Source organism: Erinaceus europaeus, chromosome 9, assembly GCF_950295315.1.
Source record: "Erinaceus europaeus chromosome 9, mEriEur2.1, whole genome shotgun sequence".
NCBI lineage: Eukaryota > Metazoa > Chordata > Mammalia > Eulipotyphla > Erinaceidae > Erinaceus > Erinaceus europaeus.
In genome coordinates, this window is record NC_080170.1 from 71,305,130 (window position 1) to 71,321,495 (window position 16,366).

Below are 16,366 nucleotides of genomic sequence, written 5' to 3' on the forward strand. Positions count from 1 at the left end.
TTTCGAGACCTCCTTTGAATCTGGAGAGGTGGCAGTCGTTGACTATGTGGGTCATAGTCTCTCTCCACTGTTACTGATCATCTCTATCAGGAATAATAAAATAAATCCATTTGTGGGCCCCAATAGGACCTTGCCCTCAACATGTATCAACAAAGGTAGAGAATATTCCATCCTCCAAAGGGAGGCTGGACAACAAATTCTATGCTACACCTGAGGAAGATAGGTCCTGAAATCGGGGCAGCTTGGAATGTTCCTATTCATGAACACAGAATGTGAGCTCAGATCTACAGAGATACAGAGGTCACATAGGCTCCTAAACTGAATAACGGCCCCAGATCACATCAAATTATTGGGGTTTACAGTCAACAATATTTATATACCTTCCCCATATTTGGGAGCTACACTCTTCCCCCGATCCAGCTTTCTGGTCCTTTTTCCAGCCATAATATCACTCCTCAGACAATATTTTGGATCCACCTGCATATTAGATGTCAGGCTCAGAAAAAAAAAAAACAAACAAATAAAAAATGAGTATAATCATGGGACCTTTGGTATATAACCAAAAAGGGCCTACTAGCTATCTGTAAAATGGAGCCCCCCCCAAATTTTCATCTGCAATATTCTAGCTTTAGGCTCATGATTAGTCAACTACTTATTTGGCTTTATATGTTAACTCTTTTTTTTTTTAGCTACGAGGTTCCAGATGCTAAAGTGATGCCAACTGGACTTCCCTGGGCAGATGACCCTGTAAAAGGCAGTAGCCTTGAAATTCCCTTTTTATGCAGTTGTTTGTTAAGTGCTTTTAGTATGTCTTGCTGAGTGAAGTAGAAAAATTCCTTGCCCCTTCCCCCTTGAATAAACAGGACCTAATCAGTGAAGGCCACCCATTGTTCGAAGGACCCTACATGGGGACAAGCCTTATCAGGACCTTTGAACAGACTTTGTGGTGTGCTGCCTACCGGATGGGTGGTCATAGCCAATGGCAGGAGGATGTGGCGACCCTGCCTGGTTGAATTCTATTGGTTGTGTGATCTTACTATATTTGAAACTAGCCCGCGCTTTGCTTTGAATGGATCATGCTTTTGCTAAGTTTGAAATGATTGGATCTTGTGTTTGCTATAGCCTGTTATTGGATGTAGGTTGATAAGGTGATGTGCTCCCCCTCCCTGAGTGTAGTCTGAATTCCTATAAATTGTATGGTTTGAGCCCTGTTCGGGGTCGAGCTTGGTAGACTAACACCAGTCACCATCTCGGCCCGGATTGCAATTCGTCAATAAACATCTTTGCTTCCTTACAGTGGATGGTGGTTTGATTTATGCTCGCTAACATTTGGAGGCCCCAGCGAGATCCCTCAGATGGGAATTCCTGAGGACACCCCATCCCGGGTCCGGACCCTCAGAGGCCTTGGAAGCCCTGCCCGGCGCCGGTAAGTTAGGCCTAAATTTTTTGCGGTACCGTTTTCAGTTTTGTGCCTCCGGAGGACTGGTAGGTCAGGCCTGATTTTTGGTGCACATCCCCGCGGGGCCTGAGGGTCTGTGGATTGCGGGACGCCGCGGAAAAAATCCCAGACCACGGTGCTGAGAAGTGACGACTTCCAGGCCGTTGGGGCGGGTCAGACTGGTGATGAATCTGAAAGAGGATCGACACCCTAGGGATCTGGAAGAAGATCCGACAGCCCCGGGTAGGCAGGGTGGTAATAGGACTTGAGAGATAGTTCGCGCCCTGACCGCGATTTGTCTTTTGTGGCCACTCTCTGTCTGTCCTTTTTCTTTCTCTCACCCTTTGGCAATTCGCGAAAAGGCTGAGCTTGATAGTGCAACTGAGGGGTCTGGCCAGAGCTACTCTTTGGTGATTCCCGAAGGCCTAACTGGCAATATTCCTTAGTAGCGGTGGCCGGAATGGTAATTGCCCAATCTTGACTGAATGGATGGTCTGCTGCGTGTGTGTGAATGTTATGTGCCTCACGGCCTGAAAAGCTACGGGGCTTGAGTGGGCTCTAACCTGCGTGTCCGTGGAGTCGTTTCAGCTAAGTGGGGGTTCTCAATGTAGTTGAGACCTAGACCGGGGATCATACGGTCACCCCTAAGCTAAGACCCCTTAAGGTCCCGCGAGGGGCCCGGCCAGGCGAGCATTGTTGTGTGCCTGACATCCGTCAGATGTCAGTTCCTTTTCCCCACTTACAATCTGCCTTGTTGGTCTCGCAGCATTTGCGGTTTGTCTTTTTGTTTGTCTCCTTACCTTATTTTGTGTTACGGTACCACAGGAGGTTAAAGATTAAAAAATTTTAGAAAAACTGGAGTCTCCATTAATAAAAACTTCTTGCAGCCCAAAAAGGGAAGAAGGTCCCAAGTGGACACCCTTTGGGTTGATAGGGAAAAAGTGTGTGAGAATGAGAAAACGGTGTGCCAGCTGGCTGTAAGAAAAAGTATAAAAAGAACCCGTGAAATCTGGGGTGTTAGGTATTGTCTGGACATTTGTTAAGCGCGCTTGTCTGTCTGTGTGTGTCTTGTCTGTTTGTCAGTCTGTGTTTCGTGTTCACTTACTTTCACTTTGCAGGAATGGGCCAGGCGGCATCTACCCCACTGGACCTGGTTACTCATAGTTTGGGGGTAGGAGTGCATAAATATAAACTCATGACTTTTTGTTCCTCAGAGAGGCTCACCTTTGATGTAAGATGTGTTTCTGTGTTTTTTTTGTGTCCCTGTGTCTTTTTGGTCAACATTAAGAAATCATCTCAGAGCGACGGGACCAGATTTGGTTCCGGCCTGAAGTTGCCAGCTGAATTTTGCCTTGTCTTTGTCTCTCTTTTAAGCCTGAGTAGCAGAATCATGTCCTCAGGCTAGTCCAGGCAGGACCCTGAGGGTGCCACCCTGCCCTCACAGGAGTCAGGCTAGCTGGTCACAGCAGGGGCCTGGAGCCGGGCCAGGCAGCAGCTCTAGTGCAGGGGCGACAGACACCCCGCCCTGCCTCGGTGTGGCTGTGACCTGGGACGGGCCCATGGGTGCAGATGGGTGATAGTGCTAGCATGTGTGTGGCTTTACCCATGCCCCCCAGAGCTGACTGGAGCTGTCTGAAACTGCCCTTGGTCCTCTTGGGCTCCTCGTGGAGAGAAGCTGAAAGAATTTGTTTCTTCCTCCTTGTTTTTTTTTAGGACTAGTTAAGGTTGTCCTAGGAGCTATTGGATAAAAGAAAAATCTTAGTATATAAATGTGAGATGTTTCATCTTGAAAAATTGTGTGAGTGCAGATCTAAATTTGTGTTTGACCAGGTATGTTGCTAAGATGTGTCTGTACTGGTTAAAAGCTGCTCTTTTCCCCTAAGCAATCAGCCCAGATATATAAATGATAAAAAGGTGGCTATGAGATGTCTTACATGTTTATATGTGTGTTTTAGGTTTGTTTTAGTGGCCTAAAAATGTTAATCTTAAGGTTAAAAGTGTAAGTAACTTTAAAGCTGCATTCTTATCAAAGTTCTTTAAAAAAAGAGTTCTCAATACAGTTCTTATGTGGTAATATAAGGGTAAAAATTCATTTGCTAAGACAGCTAAAGATTTAAAGTCTAAAGTATTTAATGTGACAATTCATCTTCTCCAAATTGATATGCAAATTATCTATTTTATAGATATTGGTCCACAGCAAATTTGGCATTTGTCTGACATTGAAAATGCTTTGAGAAGTCACTAGTATGTGTTAACTCTCTAAGTAATTATAGTTTGTTTAAAGTTTAAAGAAAAATTTAGTTAAACTGAATTTGGTTTAGAGATCCTGGTTATGGAAATTGCTACAGGAGGTTAAAAAAATAACTTTTAAATGTATGCTCTTTAAAATTCAAACAGAGTCTCTCAAGTTAGGTATCACACACTGAAGATGTGTCTCTATCTCTTGTGTGAAAAATGACAGAAAGGTTATTGACATGTAAACGTTTTAAAATACCTTCTCAACTAAAGAAGTAGAACTGGCTTAGGTGAGTGAAAAATAACACAGTGGTTATATTAATGATTTTCTAGCCTGAGGCTTTTGCTCTGGTTTTCCTCTTTATATCTTTCTGCTTTTAAAAATTATCTGGTTTGTTTTAAGACACTGTCAGAGATTTATTCTTGACAAATGGTATTTTTGGTCTGATAGAAGATTTGTTTTGGCAAATCCTGATTTAACAAAATTATTATTTTGAATATTTAAGTTATGAGGTTTATTTTAGCCTTTTAAGTTGCCATATTAGAGTTCTAAGAGGTAAAATCTATTAAGAGTTTTATATCTACACTTATTCATGATAGCTTTGTGATGAGTAAAGATCTTAATAAAAACTGTTTTGATATTGTGCTTAAATTGTCCAAGCAGTTTAAAATAATGCTAAAAAATGGTGATCATTTTATTATGTCAACACATTAGATATTGACTTTATATACTATACTGGTATATCTGTTTGTTAAAAAGACCTTCTAAAATTACATAGAGATGTATAGGCAAATTCTGGTCATTAGATTGTCAGTTTTGGTAAGCTCTTAATCTGGTTTTGTGTATGTCTCACTGGTTACAAATGTAAGAGTACGGCAGTGATACCCCTTCAATCATACTGCCAGGTTCTCTTAGGGGGTCTCCAAGAGGCAGTAAAATGGCCCACAAATTTCTCTAAGGTAAATAGAATGACACTAAATTTGGCCTTTTGTTGCTCAAATCTGCCCCAGGTGTTAGAAAAAAGTTACAGAAGACAGAAAGATTTTAAAGAAAAGCTGAGAGATTGCTCAGAGGGTTTTTAAGAAGTTGGTAAATGTTTTGACATTAGACTTTGGAAAGAAAGAAAGGAAGAAAGAAAGAAAGAAAGAAAGAGAAAGTTGGGACAGTGCCCAGAGGGAAAAGGAAAGTCAGAAAATAGGGGCTAAGGGTAGAGAAAGATCAGTGATGTTACTGCAAAGAAAAAGGACACTGGAAGAAAGGCTGTTTTATCAACAAGCCATTTAGACTGCTGGTTGATGAACTTAAAGACATAAGCCGGGGAGTGCTGACCCAAAAACTTGGGCCATGGCACAGACCCGTTGCCTATTTGTCAAATATTGGACCCTGTAGCTGCTGGATGGACAAAATGCCTGAAGACAATAGCACCTGTGGCACAGCTGGTAAGGAAAGCAGACAAGCCATCACCGGGGCAAGTCCAATGCCCACCTAACCTGCTACCAAGTTCTGTTCCTAGACCAGCCATGAGTGAAATTCAGTGCTGCCACCGGCCTGAACCCTGCCACCCTGATGTTGGAGATGGATCCTGAGGCTCCCTACAAAAGCATGACTGCCAAGAGGTATGCCTTTGCTACATGGTGTGTGCACGGAGCATGTGGGGAGAGAAGATTCCTGACTCCCACCGGGAAGATGATCCAGCAAAGAACCTACTGGAGGCTGCATGGACCCTGCAAGAAGCAGCCGTGACCCATTGTTCCGGACATCAGAAAAGAAACTAGAGGGCAGATGAAGCCACTTGTGCAGCTACACAACAAGCAGAGCCAGCCTTGACATTGATTCTATTAGGCTCCCTGCTTCCAAAGGATCCTGGATACAGTAAGGAGAAATAAGATGGGCAAGAGATTAGGACTAGAGACTAAATAGATTTTACAGAAGTAAAATCAGAGACTTTTGAGTATAAGTACTTGCTGATATTTATAGACACATTTTCAAGTTGGGTAGAGGTTTAACCAATAAAGTCTGAGGGGGCATAGATGGTGAGCAAGAAAATTTTAGATAAAACAGTGCCCAGGTGGAGAGTTCCCTCTCACCATTGGTTCTGGTAAGCAGACATTCACTGTTTTTGTGTCTCAGTTAGTGACCCGAGAAATGGGAACAAATTGGAAATTTCATTATGCTAACGAGCCCCATATCCCTGGGCAGGGAGAGAGATAAATTAGACCTTAAAGGAGACTTTAACTAAATTAACCCTTGAAACTGGCAGGGGATGGGTATCGCTCCTGGCTCAGGCCCTTCTGAGAGTACACTGTTTCCCATTGTAAACAAACTGTCTCCCTTTGAAATGGTTTTTGGCAGACTGCTGCTGTCATGATCTGTGATGCTCTTGTCTCTGATCCATTCCACAACTGTTACCAAGTTCTTACAGATCTCCAGCCTATATTGCAGGACAATTAGAATGCTGTGCTACAAGCCTTTGGGAAGGACCCTGTCACCTGCTGCCTGCTCCACAAGGCACACCCAGTGAGAAAGACCTTATATTGTGATCCTGAGTACACCAACTGCTGCAAAGGTTGCCGGAAAGTGGCACTAGATTCATCACACTCCTTTGAAGAGGACAGTTGCTGATCCCACTGACCCAAGAGAAAAAAAAGATGAAGATGAATCAAAGATTTGATTCTCGGATAAGACAAGTGGGGAATGTAAAAGGCAGTAGCCTTGAAATTCCCTTTTTATGCAGTTGTTTGTTAAGTGCTTTTAGTATGTCTTGCTGAGTGAAGTAGAAAAATTCCTTGCCCCTTCCCCCTTGAATAAACAGGACCTAATCAGTGAAGGCCACCCATTGTTCGAAGGACCCTACATGGGGACAAGCCTTATCAGGACCTTTGAACAGACTTTGTGGTGTGCTGCCTACCGGATGGGTGGTCATAGCCAATGGCAGGAGGATGTGGCGACCCTGCCTGGTTGAATTCTATTGGTTGTGTGATCTTACTATATTTGAAACTAGCCCGCGCTTTGCTTTGAATGGATCATGCTTTTGCTAAGTTTGAAATGATTGGATCTTGTGTTTGCTATAGCCTGTTATTGGATGTAGGTTGATAAGGTGATGTGCTCCCCCTCCCTGAGTGTAGTCTGAATTCCTATAAATTGTATGGTTTGAGCCCTGTTCGGGGTCGAGCTTGGTAGACTAACACCAGTCACCATCTCGGCCCGGATTGCAATTCGTCAATAAACATCTTTGCTTCCTTACAGTGGATGGTGGTTTGATTTATGCTCGCTAACAGACCCCACCAATGTGTTCTGGAGCCCTGCTTCCCCAGAAGCCCACCACACTAGGGAAAGAGAGAGGCAGGCTGGAAGTATGGATCAACCTGCCATCATCCATGTTCAAAGGGGAGGTAATTACAGAAGCCAGACCTTCCACATTCTGCACGCCATAATGACCCTGGGTTCATACGCCCAGAGGTATAAAGAACAGGAAAGCTATCAGGGGAGGAGATGGGATACAGAGTTCTGGTAATGGGAATTGTGTGGACTTATACCTCTCTTATCCTATGGTTTTTGTCAGTGTTTCCATTTTATAAATAAATATTAAGAAATAAAATAAACTATAAAAAATTTAAAAGTTCACAGTAAAAATTCAGAATTTCAGTAACATTAAATGCCATCTTTTGCCATCATTCTTTTTTTTTCCCTCCAAGGTTATTGCTGGGACTCTGTGCCTGTACCAGGAATCCACTGACCTGGACACCACCCTCTCCCGTTTTGTTGCCCTTGGTTTTTTTCTTTTTAATTATCATTATTACTGTTGCTGTCATTGTCGTTGGATAATACAGAGAGAAATGGAGAGAGAAGAGGAAACAGAGAGGGGTAGAGAAAGATAAGATACCTGCAGACCTGCTTCACTGCCCGTGAAGATTCAACTCCCCTGCAGGTGTGGAGCCAGGGTCTCAACCCAGATTCCTTACGCCTGTCCTTGCACTTCGCACCATGCATGCTAACCCCGCTGTGCTACTACTGCCTGACCACATTTTGCCATCATTTTAAAATGATTAGGATGGGTGCAGTGACTTAACAAACCTGCTACCTTCATTGGAGACAGGGTGGGGTCTGGCTCTGGGTGGGGTCACCTCTGCAGGAGAAATTATCTCCTTTATAGACAAAATACTTATAGTTTGTGCCTTTTAATTTTATACTTGCTTTTAACTGCATTCCTTCACCTACCAGTTATTATGAAGTCTTGTATCTGGAATGATTTTCTATAAGGGAATAATATCTGTGCCTTACAAATAAATTAATATACTTTTATTCAGCCTTGTATATAAAGTGCATTCCTTAACCTCAAGGAGCTTTAACTATTGATGGTATGCAGCTCAGAATAGCTGATAAAGTCACAAAAAGTCTTAAGTTTGAGTCTACTGGGCATGAAATTCTTAGGCCTCTTCACTTGTCATCATACTCCCCTCCTGATAATTTAATACCAACAGACTCACCATAAAAGGTATTATGGCAACAGCTAATAGAATCTGCGCACAAACTTGTGAGTGGGACTAATGAAAACATCTTTTCATCCCTTTATTTATTCTTCACAATAAGCTTTCTACATTACATAGTAGATATGACTGCTAGTTCACTGGCACCAAAACTGAATCACAGAGAAACTGAGTTTCACAGAAAGCTGCAAAATCTTTTGTATGTAATACCAAAGCTGTTTCTTTGAACAGCTCAGCATATTCTTTTTTATTATTTTGTATTTTCCCTTTTGTTGCCCTGTTTTTTATTGTTGTTGTAGTTATTATTGTTACTGATGTCATCATTGTTGGATAGGATATACAGAAATGGAGAGAGGAGGGTATGACAGAGAGGGTGAGAGAAAGACCTGCAGACCTGCAGACCTGCTTCACCACATGTGAAGAGGCTCCCCTGCAGGTAGGAAGCCAAGGCAAGGGCTGGAACCAGGATGCTAATACCAGTCTTTGTGCTTTGCACCACTTGCGCTTAATCTGCTGAGCTACCACCCAGATACTACTCAGCATATTGTTTATGCCTATATGATAAAGAAAAAAACAGAGCTACTCCTCAAAGTTAGTTCTGGTTGGAGACACTAAATCTACCATAGCCAGAAAAAAGTAACAGGGCAACACATAGTAGGGCAACTCTAAATTTCAAGGGAAATAAAATAATTAGTAAAAAATATGCTTTTATAGAATACAAGTGAGAAATCCAGCTTATATTAAAATAGAATACTCACATTAGCAAGATCAGTGTCTTCTTTCCCTGGAGGGAGAAAAAAAAACACTAGTTCACAATTATGAATTCAGAGGAATGAAAGTGAACATTTTAATTTAAATATTTAATGATACGTGGCCCAAATTTTGATTTATCCATCTAGAAAGAAATGATGTCTTAACAATAATGGGAAAAACTGCTATACACAAGATCCCTTGTTTCATGCCACTGAATAATGTTGGAGACTAAAAATACAATGATATAACAGCCAATGAATCTTTTCTGACCTGCAGTTTGTCATGTGTTCATCAAATCAAATGTTATCAGAGGGAAACTGTTTTGGCATCTACTACAGAAGTAACTCAAGAATGATGAGCTTTATCTAAAGTATTACAAATGTAGTAGCAGTTGCAAGTTAAATCTTATATACATATTACATAGCTGTGGTTATTATTATATAAAACTTTACTGATATATACTGTGGAAAATTTATCATTATAATCTAAAAATCCCTGGAGATGCTAATGTCATGGATCTTTTGATAAGACAAAATAAACCTTTGCTTTGGTATCTATTCATGGGGTCTGATGACAAACTGTCAAACTGGGGGTTGTGCATATGAGGTGACTATCCATGGAAATAAAGAGAAAGGTAGCATGGATATAGGCTGATGGCAAGGTCAGTTTTGACATGAAAATCTCTGCATAACCATTATGCTACCTACCCCCACCTAAAAATTTTATATTATTTATTTTTACCAGAGCACTGTTTAGGTTTGGCTTATGGTGGTGAGGGGGATTGAACCTGAAACTCTGGAGCATCAGGCATGTTAAGGCAAATTGTTTGTTTACATTTATTTATTTTTCCTTTTTTTGCCCTTCTTGCTTTTAAAAAAATGTTGTCATAGTTAATATTGTTGTTGTCATTGATCTCATTGTTGTGGGATAGGACAGAGAGAAATGGAGCGAGGAGGGGATAGCAGAGAGGGGGAGAGAAAGACACCTGAGACCTGTTTCACCACCTGTGAAGTGACTCCCCGGCAGGTGGGGAGCCTAGAGCTCAAACCAGGATCTTAATGCTGGTCTTTCTGCTTCCTGGCACATGCACTCAACCTGCTGTGCTACCGCCAGACTCCCACAAGGTCAGTTTTGGAATTAGACACACTGGAGTCAATTTAGATGGTTTGCATATTACATCTTAGCAGTCATTTGAGTTATGTTACAGACTGGGAAAATAACACTGTCTTAGTTATGAAACATCAGAATTCATAGGACAAGCTCAGTCTGCCCTTTTAACATGAGGTAGAATGTGTGTTTGCATGGAGACTTGCAGAATGCTGAACTGGAGAGGTGGGACTAGTTCTTAAAGTACCCTCCCTCCAGTAACTGATTGCCAGACACAGCTACACATCAAACTCCAAGAAGACCTTTGTGGTGTCTGGAGATACTAGGCACCCCCCTCTGGGCCAGACAGGCTCCCAAGGAGGGGCAGAGAAAGAGTGTATGAGTGAGTGAGGGCAGTGCCCCTGCATCTATGCTGCCTTTGGTCCTTCTATTTCAGTGGGCACCCTTCCTCAACTAGGCCTCTCAGTTTCACTGACAGATTTACAAGCAGAGGAAAGGAACCATAGGAAAGGCACAATTCATAGGACAAGCTCAGTCTGACTTTATAACATGAGGTAGAATATGTGCTTGCATGGAAACTTGGTATAGGGGTAGGGAGTGAAAATATACTGGCAGACTGCTGAACTGAAGAGGTGGCACTATTTCTTAAAATATTGGAGACACTGGTTTGGGTTCCAGATGCCAACTTGACTTCCTTGGGAGACAATGCCACCAATGGCCCTTGGAGACCCACTTCCCCAAATCCCTGACTCACTAGGGAAAGAGAGATAGGCTGGGATTATGGATCGACCTGCCAGTGACCATGTTCAGTAGAGAAGCAGTTACGGAAGCCAGACCTTCCACCTTCTGCACCCCACAATGTCCTGGGTCCACACTCCCAGAGGGATAAAGTATAGATAAGCTGTCAAGGGATGGGATGGGATATGGAGCTCTGAGGGTGGGCAATGTGTGGGAATGTACCCCTCTTATCCTATGCTCTTGTCAATATTTCCATTTTATAAATAGAAAACTGGAGGCAATGGCACTATTTCTTATAGAGACAGTGAAGAAGTTATAAACTGGAGAGATAGCACTGTCTTAGTTATGAAGCATCAGAATTCATAGGACAAGCTCATTCTGAGTGTATAACATGCTTGTTTGCAAAGAGACTTGGAATGGGGGTAGAGAGTGATAGATTAGAAAGACAGATGGAATCGGTTTCTTTCTATCTCCCTGTCCCCTGACACTCCAACACAACACGTAAGGTAACACGATATAAAATCAGGGGCCTGGAATTACAGCACCAGCATATTGGAATTGAATGAAAGAGGTACCATGTCTGATCCCAGATACCAAGAGTCAGATAGATAGACAAACAGACAAACAGATCCATCACAGCATGCCATACATTTCAGAAACTTCTCAAGGATTCCTTCTCAAGCTGAGTAAAAGTCACTCTATCCAATTGTCTATCCTACAAGAATGAGGGCCTTTTGTTTATTTGTTTCCATTCTGATTAATGAATTTTTTTCAAGGATACCAAGTAGGGTCTTAGCAGTGTCCTCAAGAGTTCTGCAGGGCAGTCTTCCTCACATCCTTCAAGCTCCTGCTAGAATGTCGTCCTCTCTGTGAGATCTTTTCTAACCATCGTTAAGTTATAAAATCTGCCGGCCAAACAATCTTGCATTAGATTTCTCTATTTAACATGCCAAAATTGTATTTATTTAGTTCTCATGCATCTATCTCCCTATAACAGCTCCAGAAATGTGGAGACTCTTACTCTCTCTCTATGAGTGTGAAAACATAATGTAACTGGCACATGATCTATGGATGATCACAGACACATTAACTATCAGAAGTGAAATAACTATTTATGTGCAAAACAATATGTGTAAATACAAGCAAAATACCTCTGTGTGTTTGGAGGGCCTGAAATTACTATAGCGGGAGTCGGGAGGTAGTGCAGCTTGTTAAGCGCATGTGGCACAATGTGCAAGGACCAGCATAAGGATCCCAGTTTGAGACCCCGGCATCCCACCTGGAGGGGAGTCGCTTCACAAGCGGTGAAGTAGGTCTGCAGGTATCTATCTTTCTCACCCCTCTCTGTCTTCCCCTCCTCTCTCCATTTCTCTCTGTCCTATCCAACAATGACAACAACAATAATAATAACTACAACAATAAAACAACAAGGGCAACAAAAGGGAATAAATAAATAAATAAATATAAAAAGTCTTAAAAATTATTATAGCTAAACCAGCTTTGAAAATGGGCAAGGAATGGAGGATTTACTCTCCACATAATGGCTTACAGCACTAATCACATAATTTAGTAATAATAATACTGTAACTATTAAGGAATTTAGGAAGTGCTATGGTATATTACTGGTGGGGAAAACCAGACTTCTCTGTACTATATTTTGTAACTTCCTATGAATCTATCATCATTTCCAAATAAGGCTATTATTCATAGAAGGGAAAACAGTGCAAAATCACAGTCCACTTCCAGTGTCCAATTTTTTCAAGCATTACTTTGACCTATATCAAGGAGCTTAACTCCTTTGGTTTTTCTTCTAAGATTTTATGGTGTTAGATCTCATGTTCTAATCTTTTATTCAGTTTGAATTAGTTTTTGTATATCATGTAATATTCATGTTCAGGTACATTCTTTTGCTGAAAAACTGACTGTCCCGTTTTACCAGGGCCATTTACTGGGGGAGAAAACAACAACAACTTCTGTTTTTTCTTTGTTGTGGACTTGTGGCTGTTTTCCTTTAATTAAATATATGTGGGCTTTGTTCTGTATAGACAAAATAAAATCTCTGAAAGAATCTGATGAAATTGGGAATTAATATCTGCTGGCAAAGACAATCAGTGGTAGATACACTTCCCACAGAATACAAAATGAGAATGTGCACACAGTATATCATCCTGCTGCAGAAAATGTGAATATTTGTGGTTTTGTTTTACTCAAATAATGACCACCTAATTTCTCTGTTGGATTCTACACAAAAATAAATAGGAATATATATATATATATATATATATATGCAAGAATGATAATCAGGAATATTTAATAACATGAATATAAAAAAGTGTGGAATTTAAACAGAAGTGATTTACTTCATCTGCCTGCATGTATTTTATAGTTGATATTTATGGACTCAGCCACAACAGAAATCATTCAGGTAAAGTTTCTGAGCAATAGTTGAAAAACAAGATCACAAGAGAAAACACAAGCAGAACCTGAACTAGACTTTGCGTACTGCACCAAAGTAAAAGACTCTGGGTTTGGGGGGAGGGTGGATATGAGTCCAAAAAGGATGATAAAGGACCTAGTGAGGGTTGTATTGTTATATGGAAAACTGGCAAATGTTATGCATGTAGAAACTATTGTATTTACTGTCGAATGTAAAACATTAATTCCCCAATAAAGAAAATTTTTACAAATGAAAAAAAAAATCACAGTCCTGAAAACACATGGAATGAAAAGAACAAAAAGCAAACCAGAGAGTAAAATACAGTGTTCAAGTCACATACGAGAACTTCATATACAAGTGCAGCACCGCTTTATCTATGGAAAAAGAAAAGACAGACACTAAGAAAACTGGCATACTTAACGGAAAGTAAACTGGATCCCTATCCTGTGACATAGATCACTAAAATCTGAACTTTGCATGTATTCGAGACCTGCAAGTGTAAACGAAAATTAGGAAGCAACTAGCATATAAAACATGAGGTGACTCTGTGACAGTTGGAGAAAGAATTCTTAAATAAAACTGCTAAAACAAAATAAGAAAGACAGATGGGAGAATTTTCAGATATTAAACAACTAAAAAGAAAACTATTAAAATCCTTTGGGCTTCTAAAAAAAGTAAGAGCAGAGGCAAGGAATCAGGCAAACAGAAGAATGCTCAGTGATGTATCTACTGAAATGATAAAACAGTTACACACTAAGTTGCTTAAATGAGCCTTCAAATCAACATGGGTATTTAGTGGAAACTACAGTCTCACAATATCAATTTCAAAATTAACAATAAGTGTTATGAACAGAATAACATCCATAGGAGACAGAGAGGATGTTATACAAAACTCTTTCACCAAAGGAGGACAAGGATCAGAGGTTTCCACTCAGCAGACTTATGATGTTTGCTGTAGCAGCACATATACTAAAATTGGAACGATATAGAGAAGATAAGCATGGCTAATCTGCTAGGAGGACATGCAAATTTGTGAAGCAGACTTGACATATCTTTAATTATAAGATAAATCAATTGTACTCAGTTCAAAAATACTGAATCATGGCTGAATCTTAATGTAGGGCATGGCTCCTGAGGTACATAGGTCCTTGGTTCAAACCCTTCTGTCACACTGGAACACAAAAAAGTTAGGAGCAGCATAATGGAGCAGATCTTTCCACAATACTGCTACACAGTCTTTACTATGTTCACCATAATGTTCCAATAGTCACAAAAAGAAGATGATAAAACAGACCCTGTATGAACTGATGCTTATTTATTTGCAGCTTAAAGTCACTGGGATAACAGATTACTTGTGATGTCAGTTAACTATACTACCAAATAGCTGCATGTCACCATCTGCTCTATACAACCTTGAAAGTTTACCTTGGTAGCCAGAGAACACTTCATTCATTGTTTAATACTGTCAGCATATAGAACTGCATGCTATATTAATTAAAATTTATTATATTCATATGTACATAGTAAAATATTTTTAATTTCTAAAGGCCCCTGAACACCTTCAGGCCTCCACCTCCTCCAGCGACCAAGGCCACTGAACACCCTCATACCCCCTCCACCTCTCAGCATCCCAGGCCCCTGAACACCATCAGGGCCCCTCATCCTCAGCACCCCAGGCCCCTGAAAACCCTCAGACCCCTCCACACCTCAGCACCACAGGCCCCTGAACACCCTCAGGCCCCCTCTTCCTCTTAGCACCCCAGGCCTCTGAACACCCTCAGGCCTCCTCCTCCTCTCAGCACCCCAGGCCCCTGAAGACCCTCAGGCCCCCTCCTCCTCTCAGAACCCCAGCGGCCTGAACACCCTAAGGCCTCATCCTCCCCTCAGCAACCCAGGCCCCTGAACACCCTCAGGCCTCCTTCTCACCTCAGCACCCCAGGCCCCTGAACACCCTCAGGACCAGTCCTCCTCTAAGCACCCCAAGCCCCTGAACAGCCTCAGGCCCCCTCCACTCAGCACCCCAGGCCTCTGAACATCCTCAGGCCTCCTCCTCCTCTCAGCACCCCAGGCCTCTGAAGACCCTCAAGCACCTTCCACTCAGCACCCCACGCCTCTAAACACGCTCAGGACCCCTCCTCCTCTCAGCACCCCAAGCCTCTGATCATTCTCCGGGCTCCTCCTCCACTCAGCACCCCAGGCCTCTGAACACCCTCAGGTCCCTCCTCCTCTCAGCACCCCAGGCCTCTGATCACCCTCAGGCCTCCTCCTCCTCTCAGAACCTCAGTCCTCTGAACAACTCAGGACCCCTCCACTCAGCACCACAAGCCCCTTACTCCCTAAGGCCCCCTCCTCTCAGCTACACAGGCCCAGGAACACCATGAGGCCCCCTCCTCCTCTCAGCACCCCAGGCCCCAGAAAACCTTAAGGCCCCCTCCTCCACCCAGCACCCCAGGCCTCTGAACAACCTCAGGCCCCCTCCACCCCTCAGCACCCCATGCCACTGAATACCCTCAGGCCCCCTCTTCTCAGCACCCCAGGCCCCTGAACACACTCGGGTCCACTCCTCCCATCAATACCCTAGGCCCCTGAACACCCTCAGACCCTCTTCCTCTTAGCACCCCAGGCCTCTGAACACCCTCAGGCCTCCTCCTCCTCTCAGCACCCCAGGCCCCTGAACACCCTCAGGCCTCCTCGTCCTTTCAGAACCCCAGCTGCCTGAACAACCTAAGGCCTCATCCTGCCTTCAGCAACCCAGGCCCCTGAACACCCTAAGGCCCAGTCCTCCTCTAAGCACCCCAAGCCCCTGAACACCCTCAGGCCCCACCACTCAGCACCCCAGGTCTCTGAACATCCTCAGGCCTCCTCCTCCTCTCAGCACCCCAGGCCTCTGAACACCCTCAAGCACCTTCCACTCAGCAACCCAGGCCTCTAAACACCCTCAGGCCCCCTCCTCCTCTCAGCACCCCAGGCCACTGAACACCCTCAGGCCCCTGCCTCCCCTCAATACCCCTGGCCCCTGAACACCCTCTGGACCCCAACTTCCCTCAGGATTCCAGGCCCCTGAAAACCCTCAGGCCCCCTCCTCCTCTCAGCACCCCAGGCCCCTGAACACCCTCAGGCTGCCTCCTCCTCTCAGCACCCCAGGGCACAAAAGACCCTCAGGACCCCAC

At 43.0% G+C, this 16,366-nt stretch overlaps 1 non-coding gene across 1 annotated transcript; it reads left to right on the top strand.

The window, feature by feature from the left end:
* Positions 1–14,145: 14,145 nt before the first annotated feature.
* On the top strand, positions 14,146–14,252 carry LOC132540569 (U6 spliceosomal RNA). Its single transcript, XR_009551767.1, has one exon. It is a non-coding gene; the product is annotated as a U6 spliceosomal RNA (small nuclear RNA).
* The last annotated feature ends 2,114 nt before the right edge of the window (positions 14,253–16,366 follow it).